Genomic DNA, 5,761 nt, shown 5'->3' with positions numbered 1-5,761 from the left:
GTCCCTGTATTATTTGTTTTACTTAACTATTTTAAAGAGACCTTTTACAGAGTGGGAGTAATCTGTAAATGTCATAGAAAACAAAACAAAATAAATCAATAAAAACTTTTTACAAAGAGAAATGAGAGCAACTTTAGGTAAATATTCATGAGGAAAAAAACAAGGTCAAAGTCTTCTATAGGGAAGAGAAACAATGTAATAAACCATCAGTATTCATCATCCTATCTGAGAGACAACTGAATTAGGAATCAGAAGCTGAATTTCAATCTTGACTCTGATGTTCATTGCGTGGCCCTGAGTAAATCATTTAACTCTTCTAACCTTTAGTTTCCTCATCTCTATTTAACTCAATTCAATAAACATTTAATAAGCACCTGCTATGTGCTGGGCAGCTGTGCTAAATGCTGGGGATACAAATCAAAAAAAGAAAAAGAAAAAAGAAAAAGAGACAGAGACAGAGAGAAACAGAGACAGAGACTGAGAGAGAAAGAAAGAAGAAACAGAAAGAAAGAAAGAAAAAGAAAGAAAGAAAGAAAGAAAGAAAGAAAGAAAGAAAGAAGGAAGGAAGGAAGGAAGGAAGGAAGGAAGGAAGGAAGGAAGGAAGGAAGGAAGGAAGGAAGGAAAGAAAGAAAGAAAGAAAGAAAGAAAGAAAGAAAGAAAGAAAGAAAGAAAGAAAGAAAGAAAGAAAGAAAGAAAGAAGAAAGAAAGAAAGAAAGAAAGAAAGAAAGAAAGAAAGGAAGGAAGAAAGAAAGAAAGAAAGAAAGAAAGAAGAAAGAAAGAAAGAAAGAAAGACAATACCTGTCCTCAAGGAACTTACAATCTAATGGGGGAAGATAACACACAAAAGGAAGCTGAAAATGGGGGCAGGGAGGGTGACCAGGGACGACCTAGTGCAAAGGCATGATGTTCTGTAGAGTTGAAACCAAGCAGAGCCTTTGATGGAAAAAGGAGAGTTACCTGGAAAGTTCTGAGTCCTTTATAAAGGAACACATTGGGAAGTTTATTGCTCTTCCCTCCAGTCCTCCAGTCAGAGGAGAGAAGCAAATGAGGGAGCCAAGAAGATACTGAGTATAAGATTCCAGGCTATCAGTGTGTCCTGGGAGAAGTATGATGCTCACTGGAGTCCAAACCAAGTAGAACCCTTGATTGAAAATGAACTTAGGGGGCAGCTAGGCGGCACAGTGGATAAAGCACAGGCCCTGGATTCAGGAGGACCTGAATTCAAATCCAACCTCAGACACTTGACACTTAATAGCTGTGTGACCCTGAGTAAGTCACTTAACCCTCATTGCCCCGCCCCCCCAAATGAACTTAGGCAGATTAATACTATTAAATATGAATTTATATAAATGTGAGTTGTAATTGTCATCATTCTTGTTGTTTATACTTATGAATTTATGTTGCCCAAGGTAGGAAGACTTCTCCAGCATCACTATTTAAGGTCCACCTTGGACTGCAGAGGAATTGCTTTGTTGATCAATGGAAGAGGATTCCATTGACTCCATTCTTCATTTTGGTGAGGAGTCAATATATAATGAATTCCAGGGGCTTAACACATTAAACTGTGTGGGGGCAGGGGGAGAAAACAGAGGACTTCATCTGTCCGAGAAGCCTCATCATATTGAGCAGTAACTATCATAGTTACATTTCAGGAAGCATTTTGTTTGCTGTATCTGCTTCTAGGCAACCATCTCAAAATGGGAAGGCAAGAAATCATTCTTACAGTTAAAAATACAAGAAGTATTGGAATAACAATAAGTTATATTCATGGTTACTTTGTCTTTTTTGCCAATTATAGAATTCTTTTTAAAAATTTGGTATTTTGTTTTCCTCAATTACTCATAAATTTTTTTCAACATTAGTTTTAAAAATTAGTTTGAATTCCAAATTCTTTCCCTCTCTCCCCATTAAGAAGGCAAACAATTTTATATACATGTGTAGTCATGCAAAATATTTTTCCATATTAGTCATGTTGTAAAAAAATAGACCAAAATGAAACCCCAAGACCAATAAAGAAAGTGAAAAAAGTAAGCTTTGATGTGTATTCAGATTTCATAAGTTTTTTTTTCTGGGGATGAATAGCATTTTTCATTGTAAGTCCTTAAGAGTTGTCTTGGATCTTTGTATTGCTGAGAATAACTAAGTCATTCACAGTCGATCATCTTACAAAATTCTTGTTATTATATAGCATGTTCTCCTGGTTCTACTCATTTTACTTTACATCAGTCCATGTCTTTACAGGTTTTTCTGAGAGCATCTAACCATTCATTTCTTAAAGGATAATAATATTCCATCACAATCATATGCCACACATTTTTCAGCCATTCTCCAATTGATAGGCATCCCCCCAATTTCTAATTCTTTGCTACCAGAAAAGAGTTATGATAAATATTTGGGCATAGTTCCAAATTGTTCTACATAATGTTTAAATCAGTTCACAACTCCACCAACAGTTATTAGTGTCTCAATTTTCCCACACCACCCCCTCCAACATTTGTCATTTTCCTTTTCTATCCTATTAGCCAGTTTAATAGGTATGAGATAGTACCTCAGAATTATTTTAATTTGCATTTTTACCAATCAATAGTGCATTTTTCCATATGGCTATAAATAACTTTGATTACTTTATCTGAAAACTGACTGTTCATAATTTTTTTATCATTTGTCAACTGAGGAATGGCTCTTATTTTTATAATTTGACTCATTTCTCTATTTATTTAAGAGGAGGCCTTTATCAGAGAGACTTGCTTCAAAAATTTTGTCACAGTTATGATTGCTAACTGTATTTCCTTCCATCCTATTCCTTCCCTCCCATTTATTCTATTCTCTCTCCCCTTTTATCTTGTCACTCCTCAAAAGTGTTTTTCATCTGACTACTGTCTCCCACAATCCATCCTCTCTTCTATGAGCACTACTCCCTTCTCTTATCTCTTTCCATTCTTACTTTCCTATAGGGAAAGCTACCCAATTGAATGTGTATGTTTTCCCTCTTTGTGCAAATTCTGATGAGAGTAAGTTTCAAGCATTCCCCACCACCTCCCTCATCTTCCCCTCCACTGTGAATGATTTTTTTTGCCTCTTTTATGAGATAATTTACCCCATTATACCACTCCCTTCCCCTTTCTCCCAGTGCATTGCCTTCTTACCCCTTAATTTTTTTAGATATCATCCCATCATATTCAACTCACACCTGTGCCCTCTGTCTATATATACTCTAACTGCCCTAATAATGAGAAAGCTCTTATGAGTTACACATATCATCTTACCATGTATGAATGTAAATAGTTTAACCTTAAGTCCCTTATGATTTCCCTTTCCTGTTTACCTTTTTATGTTTCCCTTGAGTCTTGTATTAGGAAGTCAGATTTTCTATTCAGCTTTGGTTTTTTTCACCAAGAATGGTTGGAAGTCCTCTTTTTCATTGAATATCCATTTTTTCCCTGAATAATTGTACTCAATTTTGCTGGGCAGATGATTCTTGATTGTAATCCTAGCTCCTTAGCCCTTCAGAATATCATATTCCAACACTCCTGATCTTTTAATGTAGATGCTGCTAAATCTTGAGTTATCCTGACAGTGGTTCCATGATACTTGAATTGTTTCTTTCTAGCTGCTAGCAATATTTTCTCAACCTAGCATCTCTGGAATTGGGCTACAATATTCCTGGGAGTTTTCATTTTGGGATCTCTTTCAGGAGTGAATCAATGTATTCTTTTGATTAATACTTTACTTTCTGGTTCTAGAATATCAATGCAGCTTCCTTGTTAATTTTGTGCAAGATTATGTCTAGGCTCTTTTTAAATCATGGCTTTCAGGAAGTCCAATAATTTTAAAATGATCTTTCCTGGATCTGTTCTCTAGGTCAGTTGTTTTTCTTTTCTTTTTTGTTTTCAAGTGAGGCAATTGGGGTTAAGTGACTTGCCCAGGGTCACACAGCTAGTAAGTGTTAAGTGTCTGAGGTCACATTTGAACTCAGGTCCTCCTGAATCCAGGGCCGGTGCTCCATCTACTGCGCCACCTAGCTGCCCCAGGTCAGTTGTTTTTCTAATGAGATATTTCACATTGTCTTCTATTTCTTCATTCTTTTGGTTTTGTTTGTTGATGTCTCATAGTCATTAGCTTCCACTTGCTCAATTATAATTTTTAAGGAATTATTTTCTTCAGTGAGATTTTGTACTTCCTTTTCCATTTGGCTAATTCTATTTTTTAAGGTGTTCTCTTCAGTGAATTTTTGTATATCTTTTTCCATTTGACTAATTCTCCTTTTCAAAGTATTCTCCTCATTGTGTTTTTGTATCTCTTTTTACCAACCTGTTGTATCTTTTTGTCATGATTTTCTTGTATCATTCTCATTTGTCTTCTCAATTTTTCTTCTATCTTTCTTATTTTTTTTTAATGTACAATACATTTTAAAATTTTACTTGTTATATTTTGAGTTCTGGGTTGTTTCCCTTGCTCTCTTCCAAACCTACATTAGAGAAGGTCAACATGGATATAGATATATATGTGGAACCATACAATACATACTTCCATATATCAGTTCTCTCTCTGGAGTTGGATAGCATTTTCCCTCATAAGTCCTTCCCAGTTGATTTGAAGATTCATATTGCTTAGGATAGCTTAGTCATTCCATGTTGTTCTTAGAAAAATATTGCTGCTACTGTATAAAATGTGCTCTTGCCTCTGCTCATTTTACTTTTCATCATTTCATGCAAGTCTTTGCAGGTTTTTTCTTTTTTTTCCCTTTTTTTAAAAAATTTAGAGTTTTATTCCCTCCCCACAATTACATGTAAAAACAATTTTAACATCCATTTTTAGAACTTTGAGTTCCAAATTCTCTTTCTCCCTCCCTCTCCACCCCCCGTTAAGAATGCAAACAATTCAATATAAGTTACAGATGTGTAGTTATGCAAAATATTTCTACATTAGTCAACTTGTGAAAGAAAACAGACCAAAAAAACTTAAGAAAAAGAAACTAAAAAATATGCTTCAATTTGTATTCAGATACCATCAGTTCTTTCTCTGGAGATGGATCAAATTTTTCATAAGTCCTTCAGAGTTGTCCTGGATCATTGCATTGCTGAGAGTAGCTAAGTCATTCACAGCTGATCATCTTATAATATTGCTGTTATATTGTATACAGTACATCTCACTTTGCATCAGCTCATGTAATTCTTTCCAGGTTTTTCTGAGAAGATCCTGATGATCATTTCACAATTACTATTGCTAAATGAATTTCTCTCCATCCTACTCCCTCCCCAAGTCACTTACTGTATTCTCTATCTCCTTTCACCCTTTCTTTTCTCAAAGGTGCTTTACTTTTGATTGCCCCCTCCCCCAATCTGCCTTCACTTCTATCACCTTCCCCCTCCATCTCCTTTCCCTCCTACTTTCTGCAGGGTAAGATAGATTACTATACCCAATTGAATGTGTATGTTATGCCCTCTTTGAACCAATTCTGATGAGAGTAAGGTTCACTCATTCACCAGCACCTCCCCCTTCTTCCCCTCCACTGTATACACTTTTTCTTGCTTCTTTTTTGTGAGATAATTTACCCCATTCCACCTCTCCATTCCTTTTCTCCCAGTGCATTCCTCTCTCACCCCTTAATTTTATAATTCTTTAGTTTTTTAAAGATACCATCTCTTCATATTCAATTCACACCTGTGCCCTCTGTCTACATATACTCCATCCATGTGCCCTAATTATGAGAATGTTATTATGAGTTACAAGTATCATCTTCCCATGTAGGAATGTAAAC

The sequence above is a fragment of the Dromiciops gliroides genome, chromosome 2, assembly GCF_019393635.1.
Source record: "Dromiciops gliroides isolate mDroGli1 chromosome 2, mDroGli1.pri, whole genome shotgun sequence".
Lineage (NCBI taxonomy): Eukaryota > Metazoa > Chordata > Mammalia > Microbiotheria > Microbiotheriidae > Dromiciops > Dromiciops gliroides.
This window is presented reverse-complemented; position numbering follows the sequence as displayed.